The sequence below is a fragment of the Hesperophylax consimilis genome, chromosome 14 (genome assembly GCF_061612785.1).
Source record: "Hesperophylax consimilis isolate HC1 chromosome 14, BYU_Hcon_1.0, whole genome shotgun sequence".
NCBI classification, from domain to species: Eukaryota; Metazoa; Arthropoda; class Insecta; order Trichoptera; family Limnephilidae; genus Hesperophylax; species Hesperophylax consimilis.
This window is the reverse complement of record NC_142849.1, coordinates 5,276,059-5,301,767: the sequence shown is the minus strand read 5'-3', so window position 1 is coordinate 5,301,767 and position 25,709 is coordinate 5,276,059. Positions and strand designations below refer to the sequence as shown.

At 32.3% G+C, this 25,709-nt stretch overlaps 1 protein-coding gene across 1 annotated transcript in view; it reads left to right on the top strand.

Moving 5' to 3' along the window:
* Ubx (Ultrabithorax) overlaps positions 1-25,288 on the top strand; it is a 325,440-nt gene extending 300,152 nt beyond the window's left edge. The window contains exon 3 of the mRNA XM_089639461.1: positions 21,558-25,288. The gene's annotated coding sequence lies outside the window, so the exon portion shown is untranslated. The remainder of the gene's footprint in view (positions 1-21,557) is intronic.
* Positions 25,289-25,709: the final 421 nt, after the last annotated feature.

Genomic DNA, 25,709 nt, shown 5'->3' with positions numbered 1-25,709 from the left:
AACCTGTTATGTGTTAAAGTTTTTTTTCAATTACACGTGTTATGCGTACATGACCAAAAAATCCCTTCTTTTCTCCAGCATTATTTTGTGGAATAAAGGTCTGAACTCACAATAGATTAAGAATGCCTTAAAAAGCCTAGATTCACCTTATTAAGAAGAAAACCAAAAAGTAACCGTCTTTGAAACGTGACATGAAAGAAATATTCTTCTGAAAGCTTCTTTTGACCATCCTCATTGTTAAAAAAACTAACTAACCTTTTCATATAAAAAATAACTTCTCTCTTCATAGCAGGGTGCGTTACTTTCTTTATAATTTTGTGATTTATGGCTTCTTTAAAAGTAAAGCATAATACTTCCATTTGCTATTCTTTTTTTTTAGTTTTTTATGAAACATGATACACCGTCCAAAGAAGCCTAGGCATATTATGCTACAAAAGTTTTTTACCGAACCCCGAATGCCGTTTTAGAAATAGAGTTTGCTATACAGTTAGGCACCCATTTAAGTGGGAGGTATGGGTATTAGGTAGGTACCTGTCTATTTTAATTTTAAAGATAACCTTTTCATTTATCTTCCATATCTTACTATTTATCTTACTTATACATCCTGAATTTCAATGTAATTGTAATCTATAAAATATCGAAGATTCATATATAATGTCATAATGTAATACCTAAGTGTACAGACGTTATATTAATTATTTTTTTAGAAATGTGTTATTTCAATGTAGGATAATATTATACCACTGGTAGTTACTTAGTAAGTAGGTATGCCAGTTAGTATCAAGTTACCCAAATCAAAAAAATAACATGTGGTAAATTTAAAACTAAATTTCATTGTAATTTTTCTCATTGTCTTCCTTGGTTTATAGCTCCCCGAAGAAGGCAGTGAATTAAGGCAGTCATCGCTCACGCATTTTTGGCCGGGGCTGCTTATTCATATTTTATTGGAGGGATCTCCGACGCGAAATAATAAAGTAATTAGCGAACGAATATGGCGCGAAAGTCTACACCGAGCAATATTACACTGGGCCGGGGGTGGGGGGAGGGGGAGGTGGTATAACTGAGAAGGGGTAGAAAGGGGATACCTAGGGGGTGGAGGGGGCTCGTTAAAATTTGATAGGAACAACGTTAATTGGTCAACGGAAGCCGCTGGCGTGATAGCTGAAGTGGTGACAAATTTGCGACACCATTATTATTGCGGAAGGGTAATTTTCTTAATTAAATATCACACACGCGATAACTAATAAACTTTCACCTTTCTAACCGCGAAGAAAGAGTTTTCACGTTGTAATATTTAATCCATTTTGATTTCTAATCTATACTCTGGTAGGTTAGGCGTTCCTTGGTATTTAGGTAACTACTAGATATTTGAGTTTGTGAAATTGGGTTATTTGCAATGGCATGGATAGATAATGAAAAATGTACATTTCATATATTTTACTTTAATACCACAAAAAAAACATTTATTTTTGCCGGCTTAAAATAAATGTTTATTAGGTACTATAGAGAATATTTTTTCTATAAAATCAGAATGTCAACATTTTATTCCGTTCGTTAGAAAAAAGGGGGTATTGACAGCCAATTTTTTTTCAAATTATTCGCCCCACATAAATTATCAAATTTGTTTTATTACTATGCAAAATGGATTATATTTGTTATGGATAGTAAAGTAAAGGTTATTTAAAAAAAATATGTGGAATTTTTAAGTAGGTAGGTGCCTAGTTTATCTTAATATCTATTTAAATAACTTCTGTATATTTCCGGGTGTCCTTGACAACAGCTTAAATTTCATGTTTTCACTTCTATTTGGTTTTTTAAACCTTTCAGTATTTCAAAATTAATTAAAGTAAATTCAAGCGTTCCCATATTTTTCGTGTTTCTCTATTGACATAGTTACTCAACATAATCCCAAAGCTGTGTTGTAATTTTTCCAAATTAAAATCTATTGTTGACAGACCGAAAATTGTCGAGCCAAGGTTCGTTCGCAAACATTTTTCGGAGGTTTTTTTAAATATTTAAAAACAAAATAAATAACGTCGGGCTTAGGCAAACACTTGAATTATGTTTAATTTGAATAAACACACAAATAAAAAGCAATTATTTTTCTCTGCCAGCGCCCGCACCAACATCGTCTGTTTAATGAGAGAAAAAAATATTTATTTGTTCTCCTCGTTCCTCCCCGAGCCGAGTTCGCTCGCGCCAACTTGGGTGGGGCATCCCCCGCTACCCACCTTTCTTCTTACCTATTAAAATGCAAATTCGGCCACATAATTAAAAACGCGTGTGTAATGTTAGGCGCGCGGGGCGGCGGGCGTCACGGCTCGCGGGGACGCTATCTCGACTCGCCAAATAAACCGGATGAAACAAATGTGCCAAAAATAAAACTAATCGCAGAGCGCCACATGTGACTTGTTAGCGTCTTGTTTAAAATATGGCGGCGTTCTTTGCCATTGTTTTACAACTGCGCTAACTTGTAATTTTTACATGGCCGTTATACGTTAATCCGATATCTAGGTCCATTTTTGCCATTGCTTGTACTTTTCTCACACTTTTGAAGGTAGATTGGTGGGGTAACTACCTACTTCTTTAATTTCAATAATTACAATAATGGGTTAGCACAGGCAAAGGCAGGCCCTGTGCAGGCGCAATTGGAGCAGTCCGCTCCAAGCGCTGACTTAACAAGGCGCCAGGGAGCCAAATACCAAAGGTGCTGATAATTCCTAACACCAAATACAGCGCCCTTGAGGTTTTTACAAGCGCCAGGCCGTTTGTCTCAGGGCTGGCTTCTTCTGGCAATCTTCAAAATACGGGTATCAATTTGTATTATCACATATGTCAAGAGTTTAATAATTTTTTCCATAAAATACCGAATTTATCTAATTTTTAACAACTGTGCACAAAAAAAATTGTTTGAATTGAAGTAGATAACAAACTTTTAGAAAATACGCGTTAAAATTCGCTCCGAGTCTCAGTACCTTCTACTTTTTCCCTTTAACAATTCTGAAAAAAAAATAATACAACAATACAATAGGTAGGTGCTTTAATAGCTAAAACGGAACTGCGGCAAGAATCCAATCAAGGAATAAAATAAGATAAAATAATGTATTAAGTTACGCAATATGTATGCAGATATATCTAGACACATAAAGCTTACATCCCTCCATCTTGTGTATGGAGTTGTAAGGTGACGGGCCTAATACACACCGCCCCGCTCAGCATGTGACGCTCCTCCACACACTGAACGCGCGGTCCAGGGCGCCGCGGTGCACGCCACCATTCTAAGCGGGCACCAGAGGAAAGTTTGGTCATGGGTAATGGTTTTACGAGTATCGGGGGTGAAATAAAGAAAATGAAAAACATTTTATATTATTCTTGTTGTGTTGTCTCCTCTGCAGCCGGGAACTGCGTATATCTTATTATTTATAACACTTATCTCTACATTGCGATTCTCAAACTTCTTAAAACTATATATAATATAATATTCACACCTAGCTAAAACAGCCATGTACAGTTCTAAATGCATTGTTTGCACATTTTATAAAACTTATGTACTTCATGTAATTTTTTTTAGAAGTTGTAGTGATCAGAAATTTCGTGACATCGGTAATTTTATAATTATAATAAAAGCCAAATTAAAATAAAATCTTCATCCATTCATATGATAGAGGGTTGAGTTGTTTATGCACCTTTAATAGGTAGTAATAATAGGCAAAGGTATCTAAAATTGTGCCTTCAAAAATTTTATAAGGAAAATGTTCACCGCAAATATGTAGGTTGCATGCAAACCACACCAATTTTTCCTAGTCGTATTGTGTCCACTTCTTGTCTCGGTATACATAATAATTCCGACACACAAAATATAAGATGGCACAATTGAGCCTATGCCACTGGCAAGTGTTGTAAAATTATTGCGCAGTATTGAAAATATAAACTTTTTACTGTAAAAAAAAATATTTTTTAATTTATGTTAACCTGTAAATCCTAAATTTAAAAAAAATATTTGCTCTACCAAATTGACCACAAAAAATAATAACGTAGAGTCACGTGGGGTAACCGTACGCGGAGTGTAAGTGTTCGCAGTGATGTTTCCGACAAGATTGTGCCTGTTAAGCGCTCGCGCGTTCCTTAATTCATTAGGGTTCTGGATCGCGCCGAAGCGGGACATGTGTACAGTGGATGCTGATTTGTCAATAAAAACTGGTAGGCAAATTACTTTTTTTCGTGCTTTTCTTAAATTTTTCATCTCCATTACCGATGTGTACTATTGTGTAACCAGCTGTGTCAGAGCGACGTGGTCTATGATAATTTTTAGTAAAATATTGTTAGTTAGACGGGTGCAAAGTGATAATTCTAATAAAGATAACCACTAATCTGATTTTTAAAGTTAATTGAATTTTGGTGTGATGGGGTAAGTGTGCTGGGGTAAGCGTTCGCAGTTGGATGAGTGCGAACACTTACCCCGATAGATACAATTGATTTTTTAGCATAATATTTCAACTCTCGTTATATTTTTACAGTGAAATATGCCGCGTGTGTACGTGAGAAAGCATCCAGAGAGGTCAGTTTGCACTCAAGAGCAGAGTGAAACTGCAAAAAGGCTTGTGAAAGAGGGGAAGAGTCAGCGGGCTGCTGCAGATATTGTTGGGATCAGTGAAGCCACTCTGCGTAAACGCCTAAAACTAAAATTAATAGCAACTTCAATGGGGAGATATCGTCCGACATTTACACCACTTAAAGAGGTAGATTTTTAGATAAATAGGTACTCAATTATCGTGCAGATGTCATTTTTTTCTGAAACTATTGACCTGAAAATTATTCATTTATTTTCAGGCCGAAATCGTTGATCATTGTAAAAAAAACTGACGAAATTTTCTACGGCCTGAATATGCAGATAATGAGGAAATTTGTTTACGAGTATGCTGAAATCAACAAGATCGAGAACAGATTTGACAACATTACAAAAACGGCTGGCAAGGATTGGGTGTATGGATTTCTAAAACGTAACCCTGTTTTAGCTTTAAGACAGACTACTCCCACAAGTATTGCGAGAGCTATTGGGTTTAACGTTGTTCATGTTCGGCGGTTTTACGCAAACTGAAAAATTCTTGCAAGTCTGAAATAATTACCTCAAGTCCTTATAAAAAGAAACTTCAGCAGAAGCAAAGAGATGCAGATGCAAAAATTGTCCGAAAACCAATATTTAAAACCATGGAAATCGGACGACCACCTCTTTTCGAGAAAGTCACACCACAAAGCGTAAGGCGGGAGATTCCAGCGTGCATAACTGTTTAGAGAGAGCACAAAAACAGGCTTCTAAGGACTATTTAGGCCCACAATGCAAGGAGAAATATCGAGATCCACCAACAGAAGATTGGATATAATGTATTGTGTGTAAAGCATGGTGGCATGAGAACTGCACAGACTACGATAAGGGGCCATTTAAGTGTGATAATGGCAATGGGGGGGTAACTCTTCGCGGTGCGAACACTTACCCTACGGTATGCGTATACTTACCCCGCACACGGGGTAAGTGTACGCAATCGACATGCATGTAAACTTTTTTATATAACTGTTTGATTTATGAACCATATGAGGTTTTTATGGTTGTTTGAGATGCATTAATAATCGATCATATTAATAAACAAAAAAAATGAGTAAAATACCTAAAGCTTCTTAATACAAAAATCCCAATGTAAAAATTGCGCACGGTTACCCCACGTGACTCTATAGCAGTAAAATTATTGTGACTCGGTCAACCCAGATATTAGTAATACTAACACGTATTTGCTCATGCGGTAGAGGATATTTTAAATGTTTAAAAAAATTATCTTTGATCATTTGATTTCTTTTAAAGGCAATATTAAATGGCTACGAAATGTAAATTTATTTCAAAAACGTGGGTAAGTACCTAGTTACCATATAATTCTGATGTAACCCTACTTATAGGGTGTAGATACCTACTTATCAATGTTTCTGAGTTACCCGAGAGTCCGAACACCAATTATTTATTGTTTTAGTAATATTAGTAACCCAGATATTAGTAATACTAACACGTATTTGCTCATGCGGTAGAGGATATTTTAAATGTTTAAAAAAATTATCTTTGATCATTTGATTTCTTTTAAAGGCAATATTAAATGGCTACGAAATGTAAATTTATTTCAAAAACGTGGGTAAGTACCTAGTTACCATATAATTCTGATGTAACCCTACTTATAGGGTGTAGATACCTACTTATCAATGTTTCTGAGTTACCCGAGAGTCCGAACACCAATTATTTATTGTTTTAGTAATATTAATTTATGATCGATCAAATGGTTTGACAACCATGGCGTTCGGATACGACACAGTTGGTATGTTCGCCATGTACCAAGTCACAACTTCGCGGAACAAACTTATATTGTCTTTTAGATTGTCCCTCGTATGTCAGCGCAGAGCGAAAAGGAATCGAAAAACTAAAATAACTACAAGGGGGAGACGGGGGAAAAGTTTCTGATTAGCAAACAAACACCCCGACACAAGACAGAACATGTTTCTGTCGAGGCTACTAATAAACTGCAGGACCTGTGGGAGTCTACCTAATCTAGGAATATATTCAGTTTGTTTTTGATCTTTGAATAATTTTTTAAAATATAAATGCACATGGTTATATATGTTAGTAAGTCACAAAAGATATGAAGTTCTTAATACAACCGAGAATTCAATAATTGCTCTAACCCACTGCGCTATCAAAGCCAACCGTTATATCCACCTTGGTCAAATGACAACAACATTTTGTTGTTGTTGATTGTATTGCTGTGGAACCTAGGTAGGTATATTCGTTTGAGGCTCTAAGCTTTATTTATTGGAATCGATCCAAAACAAAATAGCAGCTAGATGGCGTTCACAGATTACTAAAATTAATAAATATTAATGTTTCTTGTGAGATTGAAAATACTATTACAATAATTTAGTTAAATAATATTTATTATTTTAATTTAATTACTGAATATTAGTTTAAAAAAATATATATTTTCATTTGATGTACCTACAACTTTGTGATTTTTAATCTAAACCAGAACCACTTTTTTACCCTTTTTGTGTTTAACTCGCAAGATGATTATTTTTTATGCATTTTTTGTTAGAGAGTTTCCTCAATTATCAAGTACCTAAATGAATATCAAAACTGCCTTTACCACTATTTTTCCAATAAATGAATGTAATATAAACAGCAAAGGAGGATAAAATTTAAACCTCAAAGTCAAACAATGTGCAGTCATTTTAATATTTATCATAATTTCAATATAAATATAGTATCACAAGCCGTATGGAGCTAACATAACAATGAATTAAAAATATCCGTGATTAAACTTTCTAATAAATCCCTGTTTATCTGAACTGCCAGGTAACTATGTTTTATGTATGTGTTTGTAAATAATCATATAGATCCTAGGAAAACAATGTACAGCTCCCTGGAGGCGTCATACAAATTAGTCAATTATCATTATCATGAATGTTTCATTAAAATAATTAACATGGATTTTAGTTGTGATTCCAAATATTTTAGCAGCAAACATCTCACAGCATTGCGTTTCCTACTACCCTGTTTCCGTTGCTCCCCAAGGATCTCAGCTCCCGCCTTCTAATCTCGTGTCTTGAGATAATAAGCAATAAATATCCCGGGATACGTCATCCCGAGAGAACGCCGAAGACAACAGTGCCCGGCTGCCTGGGTTCCCGGGTTCGCAGCAGATTGAATTTGCCTTAACAATAGACACCAATTTGTTCGGCTTTTTCCACTGGACGAATTTTTCGTTCGTGCAAGTGGATAAACACCATATTTTTACTTTTCTTTCGCCTTATTTTTTTTCCTATGGTTAATACAACGAAGGATCTGACTGATTTATTCGACAGTTGCACGCGTGTTTTTTTCGCATCGGATTTAATGGATTGCTTCGTATTACCTGAATGTCTTTTTCGTGTTGGGTGCGATTAATCATAGTTCAGCTACGAGGATTCCTCAGGTAAAACAAAATAAAAGAATTTGAACCGAAAAAGTTTTATCAGATTTTTCTTTTATTTATTTAGGTAGGCATATTTCATTCAAATTCCTTTCAGAAATAAACCTAAACAGGTGAGCTATATAATAAATCATAAAAAAAACATTATTACAGTCTTAAGTATTTGTACCAACTTCAGGTGTTTGTTTATACATTTTTGTTGATAATAGGATATCCAGTCAACAGTCCCCAAAGTTGCCAGTTCCATGTTCAGAAATTGAGTCTTCACCATAACTCGATGCGAACACGAGATAATTCTCGGCGGATTTAAATCATTTATTTATTTATTACCTCGCCCATCCAGTCGTATGTAAATAAAGATTTATTTGTAAGGTGTAAACCTGTAGAAAGGGAGAGCATTATTTTAAAAAGTTGATTTAAATCGAATTTATGAGTGTGTGGATCGATTATGGGGTCCACAGCGACTGTCCGGCTCAATTTAATTTTAATCACTAAGGGATTTGTTTTTCTCCGAAATTTTTCGGTGATAATAACTGGGAGAATTTTTAAAATTTACAACAAACATGCGAACATGTTTTTGAAAATACCAGATACGTATAATCTCTGTATGTTAGTATTATGAACTTTTTGATCACATTCCAATGAAAAAGACAACAAAAAATTGATTTAATCTTGATTATGAGTTTTTTTTTACGAATAACCTAACTTGAAATTATCCTACTACCACCACAGTTAGTGGAAAATGATGCTTGTTTTGTGATGGAGGCCTTATCCAGCCGAGGAATTGATCGCACTACGCCTGGGTGGGACCTAAACGCGATGTCAACTCAGATAACGACCGGTTAATTGTTGATGATGTTAGTAAAATTATATTAATATTTTATGACATATCATAATAGTGCCATGTACGCAATACATAAATTTTGTCTTGAAATAAAAATATAACATGTAAATTACAGGTAGGTAGGTAGGTACTAAAATATTTAATTAAATATGTATATAAAACGTTTTAACACTCGGGTTCGAAGACCTCGAAGGCACTCGACTACTAAGCTGGAGGTCACGGGTTTGAATCCCGGCGTGCGCAAGTAAATTTCATTTGATTAATGTCTCATTTCACAATTTACTAATTTATAAAATATTGGCGGCACGTTTCAGGGTGGAAGATACTCTCAGTATCACTCTGGTGTAAGACCACCATTCAGAATTGAAAAGTTTGCTTGAAATGGATTTCACCGTGTTTGGTGACCAGATCTGAATAGCCAGGTACTTCCCAACCTTTCTCTTTGCTGCATTCAGCCTCACAACATACTTTAATTTGGGATACCATAGTCTCACTGGCTCAGTGAAGCAGTTGGGACTGTTGAACGGTCTCAAAACTATATATTTAAATTTTTAATTTTTTTTTTATGCGACTTTTTTTATTATTTTAATTTTAAACTGTATCTACAAGGTAGGTGCCTACGATCGTCAATGTTTTTTTTTTATTTGGTACTTAATTTACGATCCGTTTTCTTCTTTGTGCTCTAATCCAATTGTATAATATAATATAGTAATTATTATATTATGCAATTATATATATTAACGTAAGTAGGCCTTGTACAGTTTTAAGTTACAATATTAAAAAAATTACATAAAAAAAGCGGAAAGTTTATTGTAATGTTATTTTGCTAAAGCTCAGGTTCCACTAAAGTAAATATTTTCGGAAACATTATTATCTTCAAAAGCAAATGTATTTTCTTCAATAGTGAACTATTTACTTTGGCAAGTAGGAAGGAACATTAATTACGTCTGATATTACTCAACAGTTGAGTGGGGAGTACATTTGCCTTAGGAATGCGACGCCGTCTGGCTAAATTTAAAACTAATTCAACTAACGCATTTCAAAGGGGAGGTTTAATAGATGTTTCGTGCTTGCAGAGATTTGTACAAATACTCGTATGGATATGTCTCCGACTTAACTGTTAACAGTTGGAAGGAATTCCTTTGCAACATTCCATAAAACACTTAGTAATATCCCACCTACTTAAATAAATTGTGTATATATCTTATTTTGTGTAGGTATATACTTACCTTCTCATGTGCAAGGATCAAACAAAAGTAATAATAATGTTTGGATCGTTTCTATAACGCTGTTTCAATCACCCTAAGGGCGCTTTACAACTTATGTTATGTAAATGTATAACGTAGGTATAACCTATCACTTAATATAACGGTTAAGTTTGGTAGAAAAATCTGTTTTAATGTGTACCTCAAATCTCTGGTCATAAAAATTGCACCGCTTTTTCGTTTTCATTTTTTAGGTCACCGTTTTTAAGTTTGCAATGTCAGTTCCATCATTGGTTATGGAGCTTCGAAGAATCCCAATTCACTGATTAAAATTAGAACAAAATCCCAGGCAGCTTTTTGAACCTGTGGAAAAGAAAATTTAAAAACGAACATAGGCACATTGAAAAAACTGGCAGAGTGTCATTTTTTCTTTCCTTTAAGTTGGTATTATTTAGTTAGGTGTTTTCCGAAAATATATTTCAATTCCCTTTCGAAATCGGTTTTATAAATTTTTTCACTTCTCCCTTCATCACAAATTTCTTTGAGATCCTCTTCTGCTTGGATTTTAGATTCCACAATTAGATGCCACGGCCTGAGTGATGTCCCTCATTGGCTGATTGATGAGCTACTCTTCAGCCATTGGCTGCTGCGAGCCCTTTTCTTTTTCGACATTTAAATTTCAAAGGACAGGTGTCACAGGCCAAATACTGTCACTGCTTAAAATAGCTGAAATAGACGCACGTTGGACTGCCAGACTATAAAATGTTTAGATTACTGTGGAAAAACGTTGTTCATAAGCACTTCATTATTAGCAGGTATTTGTTATAGATACATTAGTTGTGCTTTTCACCAGGTCAGGATACCCGTCTGATAATTCAAAATATTTGCCTTTTTTTTATAAACTCCCTAATGAAGATGACAAAAAAATCTTAAATTTTATTTACTGGCGTAAAGACCAGACCAACATCCAGATCTTTTTTGTTGGTTTGGAAACAAAATTCTTTGAGGAATCTAACAGTCGAGTTTTATAAAAGAAAACTCTGAATCTCATTTTATTTGATAAAATCGTATTTGTCGCATTTTATTTATCGTTCTTACCCTGAATAAGCAGCTTTCCCTAAATTTGGCAGATTTGTAAGATAGATACGGTGATTTATAAGATTTGTCATTTATTTCCGAAGGAGTGCGGTAAATTCGTCTGCTATTTAAATATCAACAATGAATTCGGGCTTTAATTTAAATTGAACACTTTCTTAAATGACGCCGAGGTTATTGCAAAGGCTTTCAATTTACTTTCAGCGAGGTTTTCATTATTTCTAGCTTCCTTCGGATCGCGGTCTGCGGATAACCATTCGTTATCCTGCCGAGGCGGACTATATCGTTTAATTTTATTTCCCGGGATACGGAAGAAGGATGTACACCCGCTCCGTATATCACCCCATTGTCAGATACGGGAATAGGATCTTATTGTTTCTTTATCAGTCTTAATTACATTGAAATCATAGAGCATTTCATTTATTAAATGTACATATTTTCCGTAATTAGTAATAAAATATGGATTATTTTCGAAGAATTTTTCAAAATTTACGTTGCGCAATTATTTTAATGGCACAAAAAACTAAAACAACATATTAAATACATCTTATATACCTACCACTATAAAAATCATTTGCTTTATTATATACAACCAACAGCCTGTAACTAAGACTTTTAATGACCAATATTTTTACAACATATAATGAATGAAACTGGTGACTTTTGCTTAAATTCACATATATCTTGCATGCAGTTAGCCATGCACCGTGTTGGATGTGAATAACCTAAAAATATGTAATGATTATTGTACTTGGTAACGAATAATTAATTTCTAACATAGGTATGAAAGTGTTTATAATTTGTATCTTATTCAAAGATGTAAACTCGTTGCGTTCAGACAAGATATTAGAGATAGTTTTTTTAGGATTTCTATTTTTGTTTACATGGCAACTCAGGTTCCAAACGTTCCTCGCTTTGTTTTTTCAATTTTCGAATAACCAAGCTTCAATATACAACCAGTGACCATTTTGATGGAGCTTTCTACCTTGGCTCTGATAAACGAAACAGTGACCAATATACCTACTCCATAGTGACCAATAAATAATCGTTGAAAAAAGCCTTATTGCAATCACATGCCGAAGGTCTCTAGACAGCCTGACCACGTGGAATAATATTTAGGGATTGCTTCTGATATTTTTGTTGTAGAAAAAAGCAAGATGCCTACAAGAATTGTCGTGTAAATCCCCCCCCAACCCATCGTAACAGATACAAAGCCTTCTAGCCACTTAGCCCCCGAGGCGAGGTAGTATACATTTTCAATTTACGTAATGTTAATTTTCCTCCAGCAGGTGTGTATCCCGTAAAATACTTTTTGCGGCGAAAATTCCCTTCTGTGCTCGCCGAGGATTTATTGAAGTATTATGCGCAATCTCAGCATCCCCCCCGGGCGCGTCTTATCCCCTCATATATCCACGGAATAAATCCTTCTAACCCCGTCATTCATCAACGGTGCGGATTTACTATTTAAACTAATTTTAAAATAATGCCGCGGATGATCGTGGGAGGAGTCGTGAGCGACCAGGAGAAATTGTCTAATAAATCAACAAAGTTTTACTTGCGATTCAGGACCTTCAGAATAACTCATTGAAACATTAAATTTATTCATTGAACGAAAATAGAGTTCATTTCACACCTACTGTCATGCCAGCATTTAATTTTTTTAAACGAAATATAAACTGTTACACGAGTTAATAATAATAATAATATTTTGATGATTTGTATAGCGCCGTTTTTGTGCAAAATCTCCCCAAGGGCGCTGTAAAAATATATAATACATTTCTTATTACTTACCTAGTTCAGTTCATTTCAAAGTTAATAAAAAATTTATTCGATGTAGGTATCCCATATATAGGATCTGTGAGACACATACATACATTGAATGTAAAAGTTTAGGTAGGTTATATGGCTGAAAAAATCATTGAAAAACATTTGTTGATCATCATGATAATATGTTTGCATATTTTTCCATATACCATACTTAACTGGTTAATAGGCAGGTAGATATTGATTTATGTATCTATTTTATCTAATTCTAAAAAATATTAATTGGCTGTTTTTATCCCAATGTTAATGTTTTACGTATTGGTGTTGATGAATGAACATCCATAATAATTAATAAGTATATTGATTATTCGATACTCTAAAATCTACACCATTTTTAAAAATAAAAGTTAAATATACATGTATAGTATCACGGCACAGGTTGTTGATAAAATATAAATAATTGATAATAATTTGGGTCACCGCCACCGTGTTGAAATACAAGATTCTCGTTAGGCGCTTACAACCAAATGAAATAATTAAGACGCAAATCGTCTCATAAATCAAAATGAATATCGGTATTAATTAACAATAATGTATTCAGTTGGTGAAGATGTAAAGATGCCGAAAGAAAACTGCTCAGGAGGTGGATTTTTTAGTAATATTTATAAATGCATTGTGAATCGGGAATCCATAGACCCATGTTTGTATCACGAAGATTGATCATTGACGTTATTTGATATAGACCCATCAAATAGTTGTTATTATATTGTTATTTTGTCATATTTTAATATAGACTCGTGTTTATATCGCGAAAATTGATCAATGATGTTATTTGATATAGACCTTAGTTGTTATTATCTTGTTATTTTGTTGTTATTTTGATAAAGACCCATGTTTGTATCACGAAGATTGATCAATGATGTTATTTTATCCCTTATCTAAATAATTAAAGATGCTTAATTATTTAGTTCATATCGCTATAAGAAAATTTTGAACGTAGCCAGTGGCGGCTCGTGACATTGAACGTGATGGGGTACTAAATTTGACAAATTCGACATTATTGATGCTGTTTAGTTGAAAATGATTTTCAATTTTTTTTAGTAAATTGGGTATTTTTCAATTTTTGGTATTAATATTTACAGGAAATTTCACAAAGAATTTAAAAAGTTTGGCCACACGGGTTTCCTGAAAATCTTTGGATACAACATCAAAAATGCCATTTTTTGTCATATTAGCATATTACTTTCTGATCTGGCCCACCACGCAGGTGGTGGGTAGATACATACGTAACCTAAACCTGCATAAACGTCAACCCATTAACCCGGACACCAATACTAAGTCAGCAAACGTAGCGACCACTTGAGATGTAAATTTTGATTTGTCTACCTACTTTTTAAATTACGTTATTTTTTTTTCAGCAATTTAAAAAAAGTTTAAGTACCTGACTAAATGGAAGTGTTTTCCAGACCTTCTGAGAATCTATACAATTAAAAATTATTTTTAGACTTACATAAAATTTTTTATATTTTATTATTTGTTAAACTCTCACACTGTTAAAATCATAAATATGTATACGTAAGCACGTATATCATGTCATTCAAGACTTTACATAATATGTGATGACAGATAATGATATAAAAAACCTTCCCTATGGAGTTTGAAGGACACAAAATGAGAGCTTTAAATCCCTCGCAATCAGACAAACTCAGCACCATTATATCACAGCTGTGAACTAGATTTCGTTTAAAAATAGGTAAAAGACTAAAGACTGGAAACCCGGCAGAGATAAATCCAGGGAACACGAAACGAGAACGCGCTGCTGTGTGTTTTTTGTGTAATTTTTTACGTGATACCTTTTTTTTTCAAAGTTGTCATGTAGCGGAAAATTTACGCCCGGCTTAGAGCGTCCAAAATTTTAGCTTTGGTGTTGCAGAAATCCTGATAAATGTTCAAGAAAGAGTCCAAAGTAAAGAGATGGGGTGGCATACGCTAAGATTTGTTTCCAGCGGCAGTTTAAATAATAGTTTAAAGAGTGATGTGTTCAGAAATAATATAATTAGAAACTCATTTAGAAATTGATTCGTGACTGGCACAGATGAAATGAAAAAAAAGATTACGGAACCTTATTCTTATCAACACATGGCTTTTCAAGGACATCATATTTGACTACTGATTGCAATTTCACATTCCATTAGATATATTTATTTGTAATGGTAAAACTCTTGAAAATATATATAAACCCTTGAAAGGTTTACGAAAAAAAAAATTAATTCAATGAAACTAAATTAAATTAAGTCGAAATAAATTAAATTAATTTTAATTTAATTAAATAGAATTAAATTAACTTAATTTAATTAAATTCTGAATGCACCACCCATAAAATATCTAACCACACATTTGTAAGCAAAATAATATTATTAAATCATTTAGAGACCCTCGCTTTTGTGCTAGATGGATTAACTATGTTTTTGTTAAGAACCTGGTTAATGAAACGAAATTATATAAATCATTTATCGAATTATATCACCAGTCTTAGTTTAAGTGTAATTAATAAACGTCGTTAAGCACCCAGTATCTTTGGGCATTTGCGGGGTAAGAAGGGACGGTTCCAAACTAGTTCAAAAAACTTTTTTCAAACATTCGATGGTGTGCACAAATATATTCAATAGTGTCCTCTTAAACCCGCACCTACTTATTCTGATTTGGACTCCGGTGTTATTGCGGAAGACACGCAAACAGTACCTACACTGACGCCATCTTCAGAGATCAAAACTTATCCATGAAAGAAGATTGTTTATCTTTACCTAAGTATACCACTGAGTAGATATATAATATATACGCTCGCTCAATCGCAATGGCGACAACGGGAAAGGAACTCGAAGTAGCTAATAATTAATGATAGCGGACACCAGAATTGAGCAGTTTGAATTCTATTTGCTAAGACGTTTTAATGTTTTATGTAGGCGATTGTCTTCATATTCATGTTATCATAAATGTTTGTTGTAAACGTTAGACAGGCAGTCCCTTCGTAATAATAATTGATGAAGCACCCACGCTCGAATTCTTATATCAACAACATAATTAACCGATTTCATAGTTTACTGATGAAGCCGTTATCCTTGGTTGAAAATAGTTTCTGTTTCTGCATATTGTTTTTCGCGATTTCATTGATCAATAATTACGACAGATGCCTCCCTATCTCCCTATTTATATTAACAAACCTAAACCTTCATTAACTGGTTAATCGTGATGAAAACCATCCAGGTATCCTATCTTTGTTATTGTAAAGGTAGATACCTACCCTTTTGCCAATTGCGATATTAGTACCTATTTAATTAGTCTACTATCTTAACAACAAAGAGAAAAATCTTTTTGTAGGTACACCTCACTAAGGACTCTTGAATAGTGAGCTCTAGTTTCTTGAATTCACCGCTTTTTCACTATGGTACTCCCAGGTCAACGCAACTATTTTCAGCTCCTAACCTAATTTCCATCATGGAGATTTGAATTTCAATACATCTGTCAAAAACAAGATCAAGATGACATATCCTTTAATTGCAAATAAGAGTGTATTAAAATACGTATAAAAAGTGTAGGTAACTAATTTTGTTATGTTTTATGACAAATCAATATTTTAACAAATCGTTTTCAAGCAGCTGTAAATAAATATAGGTTCCTTGTAACAAACTTAAGCCTAAGAAGATTCTGCGAGTGAGCGGATGGGGTGATATGCGATAGTGTCGGGGAGGTGTTGGAGAGGGTGGGGGATGCCGCGGGGCGGTCCCGGTGAGGGGGGCAATAAGACAAACAAATCTTGTCAGCCAATCGTAGACAACGTCTCTTATGTTCTTTCTTAATATTTATATGCAAATTTGTTCATAAAGAACGCTGCAAACGAATGGGAAATCACGTAATTGTAAAAAGCATTCACTTTGTGGCTCATCATAATTTATAATAAAAACACATAAATTTGTTTTTGACCGCGATAGTTTTATTTTCACTCTACCGGTTTCGGAAGATCCCTTCCTTCGTCAGGAGAATATTTAAAACTGTTTTAAATATTCTCCTGACGAAGGAAGGGATCTTCCGAAACCGGTAGAGTGAAAATAAAACTATCGTGGTCAAAAACAAATTTATGTGTTTTTATTATGAATGGGAAATCATTTCGACATACAGTTTTAAGAATGTTAATGTAATAAAAACTATTTTTTATAGTGCTGTTTTCGCGAAAAACTATCACACGGGCGCTTTACAACTTAATTAATGTATTTTAATTAACTTATTCTACCATATCACTTATGTAAACTTTTAAAAAATAACTTTTTACTTTTAAATTTATTTCCACTGGCCCACAACCAAGGTTAATACTAACTAGTGACTTAAACTGTACATTTTTTATGATCGAGTGGGTATTAATTTTCCCTATTTCTCATAAATGACGCGTACGATAGGGAATTATTTATATATATTTTGAGAAATTTTATGAACATGACTTTTGGCGGCCTGTATTACCACTCGAATTGAACAAAATTATATTTTGCTTAGCGTAGGCCTTTTGTACTGAAGTATCCTAGGTCTTAAGCTTTTACGGTACGTACTCTTCTTATTCGAATCTGCATAAGGTCTTCCTCATAATATTTCATCGTCCCCTCTCCCTCCGACGCCCACGCGCGATATGACAAACGACGTAGTGTGTCCCGCTCGCTCCGCGAATCCGCTAAATCAGCGTATGCAAAATAGCCGAGTAATAAATCTTCGACAAGCCGGTTGAGGTCGTTTTCGCATCATGTTACATCTTAATTCCGCACAGTGTTGGTTGCACTCGCGGCGAGATGTGCCAGGCAGATATGGACCTTAGTTGTATGCATGTCCGATAGACGCTGCGTTCGCGATTTTAAAATCCAAAGCTTCTCAAAGGAAGGCTAAAAAAAACTGCAATACAATTTAGCAGTATTTTTTTAATGACATTAGATGTTACTCAGATTCTTTTTCTTCTGTTTCCCTCTCCCGCCGTGGGTTGATTATCATCAGCGCAATCTTCACTCTGTATATGCCACCCGGAACAGCTCTGCAAAACTACTAAAATATTATAAATATCATTTCGACTATTCTAAATCAATTTTTTTTTATTATTACAATTTCAAAGCCAGAATGACGTATTTTTGTCTATGTACACCCATTTTAAATGTGCTGTCTTTAATAAAAATTATCTTTTTTATTAAAATGAAGATTTTCTTAAAGTTATGTGTAGGTAGGTACCTAAGTGCATACATAACTAATGTATGTCTCCAGATTTTTCGTTCATTATTTTAAAGAAAATTTAATGTTCTGCTCTTTCCTTCACCCTTTAAATGTGTATGTATTGAACCCTTTCACTGTTTATATTTAAGTCAATATTCTTATACACATCTCAATGCAATCATTATTACGCAAACGGATGAAAGGGTTAAATTTTAAAGTTTGTATTTACGATATCTGTGTTCGTTTCCTGCAACCTTTTTTTATTTCACGTGAAAAGATGGTATTATAAAATAATATATTTATTAATTTTTGAAAATAAGCAAACACATTGTGACTTGAATTTTAAATAAATGAAATAAAAACACTTGGTTTTAAGTCACTTTATTGATAAATTTTATTATCTACCGGTTTCGGTAGGTACCTCCGTACCATTATCGGGACAGTTTAAAAAAATGTATCATGTATTATAATTTTAAAATTATTACGTATTATAATATTGTATATATTTAAATGTATTATGTACTATAATTTTTATAACTGTTCTGATGATGGTACGGAGGTACCGAAACTAGTAGACAGTAAAATTTATCAATAAAGTGACTTAAAACCAAGTATTTTCATTTCATTCATTTAATATATTTATTTACAATTGTTTATTTTTGTCTAACGTTTTGTTTTTTATGTATTTATAAATTTCTTGCCGCTGAAAACTATTTTTGTGTGCCTTTTTTCTATTACATGCGTGGTTCATGAGAATGAGCGAAAAATTACAACGGATCTGTCTGCGGTGTTGTTTAAACCTGAATAATTAAAACATATATTATTATATTTCAGTGCCACGGTTAAAGTATAGTTTGAGAACCATTCATTGCTTTATATAATACTGTTTCGCTAATTGTCATAGCCTATGCTAATTTCATAAGCGATAATAAACTTATATTTATTAATGTTAATCGGGGGCATATTCAGAAACTGCTTTCCGTACGCAGTCCGCTCCAAGATTATAACATTCTGAAATTTACGAGTTTTGGATTTTTAAAATATCATTTTTTTCTAGAACATGGTTTATTGCTTGGATACCAAAATATTGCCGACAGATTTATAGAGAAATGTTGCTAAATAAAAACTTCGAATAATTATTAGTTGATTTTTTGGCCATTTTTTTTTTAATTTACGTACACCTGTACATAAAATTGAGTTAATTGTAGAGATGTTCCGACTAGTCGGCGACTAGTCGGTAAAGCCGACTATCCGGCCACTATTGTAGTCGGCGATTAGTCGGCGACTAATCGGCAAAGAGCGCCGACTATCCGGCTTCTTAAGTTGTATGTATTTCTCAATAATATGAATGCGGGGGAACTACATGAAATAAAAACCTTGATTATATATATTTTCTTTTTATAATCAGTCTTATACATTAAAAAATGTAAAGCAATCTTTCCTTTGGTAATCACTTTTTAAAATTACTTGCTTGTAAAGAAAACATAATTATGACATTTATTGAACAAAATTAGTATCTATCCTAATTAACATAAAAAACAACATAATATCTTCTTATCTTCAATGAACATTTATAAGTATTTCTTATTATTAAAATAAAAAGTAGATTTTTTAAATTAACAAACTCAGTTATATGTATTAAATCAAGATTGTATGTACAAGATTCACAGTAATATATATATATATATATATATATCCAAAAATTCTAAACATGAACTGTTTGATAAAAACAAAAAAAAATGAAAAAAACATATTTCTTATAACCATACCTACATAATCTAATCAAATCAAAGTCACAATTGTGACAACCAAAAATATCATAATCTCCTTATATTTTTTATAACTTACTTATATTTTTTAATTAAGGGTAAATTATGATGTAGACTAAAGCTTCTGCCCTTTCTGGTAGCAATCGATTTCTTTTTGTTTCATATATGTTTCCGGCCTCTGAGAAAAGCTTCTCACTGTAAACAGAACTTGCGGGACAGCAGAGGTACACTTTGGCCATGCGCGACATTTCAGGGTACCTAGAACTATCCCCGAAACCGTAGTCGGCTTAGCCGACTAGTCGGCCGACTAGTCGGTCTTATTACAACCGACTAATCGGCTAGTCGGCTAGTCGGCGAAAGTCATAATCGGCACATCTCTAGTTAATTGGTAAAAACTGATTTATATCTTTGAAAAAGTGAATGTGCTTAATTGTACGAAAATAGAAATGTTTAGTTTTTTGCAATATTTATTTATGGAAGTTTACAGTTAAATTATTGTATTTAGATATTTGTATTGCTTTCAATTAATCATGTATATGTTTTTGCATAATGGCAATTGTGCTATCGGTGGTTTGTCGAGAAGAAGAGGAAAGTATTGCCATCACAACTAAATTTCCAATTAAATCGATTTTTACTGAAAATAATTATTAATGACTTTACTTTCAAATGAAATAAGGTACATATAAATAAAATCAAATAAGTATTTCTTTTAATGTTGTATATCCACAGTTTGATAATGGCCTTGAACGTCGTAACAGCTATTACAGTGATTTGTTTTTGGGGTATTATGCCGCGTTGCGCTACCTCCTTCTTTAGCAAACGTTTTACAATCGCTATCACAATTATAAAAACATAAAACTTTATTGTAACTTCATAATGACATTATAAATTTATATTTATTGAAATTTAAAAAAAAAATAGTTTTACCAATTAAAATCAATAACAATCGTGAAAATATTGTATTGCGGAATAAAATAAAGAAAATCTTATTGACATAAAATTTTGAAGAATGATGACATCAAAAACTGAATAATAGTGTTTTGCGTGTGTAACTTGTATGATTCATTTCGTGACGTCCAAAGAAAAAAACTTCAAGAGTGATAATTTTTTTGTTATGTTAGTTTGATGTTATTTGAAAGCCGACAAAATATATTTCTTTTTCTTAGTTAGTTGTTATGGGCACATGTACACAGTAAATGTGTCGAGGTGCTTTTCTATGACAGCTTCCCGTCACAATAAATAATATGTTAATGCTAGGTGTCAGTATAAAAGTGCAGTTAAGTTAATGTTAAAATAAGCATAGACATATAAAAATGTTTTTAATTCGCTGTGTGTAATTTCGTTATGTTGTTGTCTAATTATTTGCCTTTTTGATCTTGCTTACACCACAAATAAAACACTGATAATTAAAACATTCTTACCTACTATACATATATTTATACACAGTATATAAGTACACAATTTTGTAGGTACCTACCTACTTACCCGATTTATTTTTCCTTTTCCTAGGTGACTCACCTAATTTTTTAACATGATCTTTAAAAAAAACACACTTCCACAAATTACACACTTATCCTACCAAACCAATCAAAATTTTCTTACACTTTTATTAATTTTGCTTTTTCTCTTTTTGTTGCAGGTGTGGCCGTGAAACCCAAAAGTTAAAATTAATGAAAAATTGTATGAACATTTTTTAAAAATTTAACAAAATATGGCTTTCGAATCTCCTGTGGATATGTTTCATTGCGTTTTTTTTTTCTTCGAGTTTATTACAACATCTTGTTAGAAGATCGATAAATCAAACATTATTATATAGTAAAATTAATTATTTATACCTATATGAAGAGACGTTAAAAATCAATCTTCTTATTTTTTCGAAGTATGTTTTCAATGCTTGATTTATGGAAACAATTGGTCTCACTCGAAAATAAAATAAGACGTATATTTTGTAAAAACAATCCAATAATGAGATTATCATGACACAATTTATTTGGGATTTTTCATTATGAAAATAACAGGCTTCTTCTGTCAGTAAATTTAATGAAAATAATTAGTTAATGAACTTAGCTGAAAATTCAATTGTTGCTGCAAACGATATGAATTAAAAAATGCCACATTTAGATTGTATGATTGTACCTAAAGCAGAAAGCTTTGCAAAACTAAATTTACAGTAAAAAAATCAGTGCAATTGCGTTATTTTTTGTATTGGCACTTTAAAAAAAATTGCTCAATTCATATTCTATTTGCCATAATTTTTTAATTTTATTCTCTCATTTTTTGGGAAAACTTTTAGATTCTCACTTATATTAAACCAAATTTAATATCCATTTCAGCATTTTTCAAATATGTTATTGGCAAAGAAAATAAAAAAGCTCTAAATTGTTATAAATCTTTCGTCATTAATGCACTCAAACTTACATCCAGCTCAATTTTTGCCTATATTTAAAAGCATTTTAATATTAAATGTGAAATATTTGCACCATTTTATTTAATAAAAAAAACTTGAGCTAAAAAATTAACAGCTTTAAACAGAAAATTTATCAGCATTTTGTAGAATTCAGCGATTATAAATAAGTAGATATTTATACCTACTTTGGTGTCGCCTCTGATCTAGATATAAAATCTTACGTTGTAAAGGTGCGTTCATAACGAACACGAATATTTCTCACAGTGAATTACTGCTTTAGTATAAACTCCCCTCCCGCTGTGAAAACATGCACAGTGCTCGCTGGTCATTCTGCGTAGGTATTTTTCGGTTCTGTCTTCTGACAAATCCAACCAGGCATAGTAGGTACCTATGTATACTTGTATGTAGGTACACTAGGTTATCAACGGACACGGCCGTATATCAAACAATGTCCACAGGTGTAAAATTGTACCTCATGGAAACGGTATGTTGTTTCAAGCGTAAAAATAAATTGTGCATTAAAAGATCTATACAAAACTCCCGTTAAAGATAAAAAATTAGAATCGAAAAATTTGTCAAAAATCCTGTTCTCTAAATGATATTTATTTAAAACTAGCTGTCGCCATAAGTTGCTGTGGCTCAGTCTGTCTGTGCAGATAGTGAAACAAAGACGCGTGTTGCTTTTACGTCCAACCGATGGCGCTGTTTTTAAAAAAGCGTGTTTTTACCTGTCACAAATTAACCAACAAATATTTAAATTTTTATTTATAAAAATTATCAATCCAATAAAAATGTTCAGTTCAATAAATTATACTAACTTATCAAATTTTAAAAAAAAATTCGTTCTTACGGTGCGGCGTATCGAAAATAAAAAATGTTCAATTTGTGTATCTGTATATGTGTAAAGTTATTTTTTTTTATAATTCCTTCCGCTTATCTTCATAGAGTCAATGGAGTACAAATGATATTATGTATTAAATTTAGTGACAAAAATTTTTTGGAGAATTTGTACAAAAAATATTAGTTTGAATTAGTATAGAATTAAGAGCCATGTAAATAAAATATTCATTATTCGTTTAGTTATAATCACTTTAATTTGTACTTAAATTAGTTAATAGAAGTACCTCAGCCATATTCAACAGCGATATAAATATTAAATGACTCAGTTTCTTTCTGCCATTAATCAAATATTTATTTTTAAATACATCAACACTTGTAATTAGAAAATTTGGTGTGACCTTTTTTTCTGCAAAAAACTATTAGAATAAAAAATGAAAGGCATTTTCTGATTAATATTAATTGTATTTAAAGTGTCAACAAAAAATTGCCGATATTTTCACAACATTCCGACATTATTTGTGCATTTCAATGATTTTAATTCAATGTTTTATACCGTCGTAAATGAAATTGAATATTAAAACTTTTGGCACAGTTGAAAAGAAAATAATCTATAAGAATGATAATTTAAAGGGGACATTAACAATGTCTTCGAACGATATACGTAAAGTGGTGTCAAAGCCATAACCTCTATACCTTTATACGTAATATAAAATTCGCTTTGTATACGACTAGTTAATAAAATCAAAATTAAGTTATTCCTAAACATATTATTAATATGCGTAAAAATTGTGTAACATTAAATAGGAACGTAAATAATTTCTCTAGACTGATAAACATAAGCTACAATACAAGGCTATTCAACTTAACCCTTATTTATTTTTAACCGATATATTTATTTGATAAAGTCTACTTAATCGAAACAGGTTTTTTGATACCGCCAAAAACTCATATAAATTTAGTTTTGGAAATTTTCAAACTTCACAAACTTGTTTTCGTCTTTAATAAATTTAACCTATTCAGCTCTACCGAGAATAAATTGATGATTGTATTTTTTAGTATTTTTTTTGCAGTTCAAATCAATTAATTAATTATTCCACATTATGAAATAATTTACAATACAAGAGACCCGTGTTTGATGAAGTTAACTTTAGAAGAAAATAAATACAGGATGCAGTATACCTACTCAATTCTTGCCAGAACGTAATTTAAGTAGAAAATACTCCAATATTTATATACTTTAATTCTTTGTAAAATAATGCGATCTATGTATCTTCCCTCTGTAGTAAGTAAACTTAGTAAACCTTTTTTGGAATTGGTTAAGTGTAATATGAGTTGGTGTCAGGTAATACGTAAATAATATATATATTTAAAAAAAATGTATTGATATTTTGTGTAAATTTTAAGCCAATCTTACATTGGTTGTTCATGAATAAATATACAGCCTAATGAAAAGAGATTGGTTCTTAAAAACAATTTGTTTAATCTCTGTAGAGATACAAATCAATGATTATTTTGACTTACGTACTCATGTGTTTTTTAGTCGGACATTTATTTCTACTATATATTTATATGCATTTCTCTTGCATGTCCACTTTAATTTATGACCTTACAAATCGAATGTTCTTATTGAAAAGTATACAAAAAATGTAGTAAATTATTTATTTTTAATGAAATTCAGAACCTAAATGGTAAACATAATGTTAAAATTTTAGAAAGAATTTTGAATCACAGATTGATGAATAATTTCGTACTTAACTTTTATTATTTAAGACACCAAATCTGAGAAAATTAATAGAAACACAATGCCCATCAAAAGTATATTTATAAATATTGTGCAAGCCACGTGAATTGGCAAATGCAACTTGATACGTACATAGAATAGTGATTAAAACAGTGGAATAAGTATTGATAGTTCTTTAAAATGAATAAATTAAATTAGATTTAAATTAATATCTAGAAATACTATCTAGGTACTATAAATATTGATTTTAAATGTAATAAATATGATTAAAGTAATTAATTAATGTTTGTGTTAAATGTATTGTGTGCAAAATACAGTGTATTGTTTTATTACGAATATTATTTTGTAATATAATTACCCATTGAAATAACTATTTGAAAATAAATTCGAAATTCTGTTATGAAAATCTGTTTTTGTTATTATTGTCACCCGATACCCAAATACATAATCAACTAGGTTCTCTTCATACATATTATAAGGATAATTCCAATACACAGCTTTATATGTGGGACCACAGAGTTCTAACTCCTGCCAACCGTCTGCAGCCAGTAAAAGTATATCATGGAAGGAGATGGGGAAGAAAAAGGAGATTCAGATCTGGTAACCGAACACATTTCAAGCAACGTTTTAATTCTGAAAGGTGGTCTTAAACAAGGGCAATTCTGAGAGTATCTTCTTTTTTGGAAACGCCTAAATTTCAATTGCTTTAAAGTGATAATTGGATTTTAACAAAGATACATGCCTGTAGGGATATTAATGTTATCATTATGGCGAGCTTGGTGCAGGATTGTAAAATAAAATTG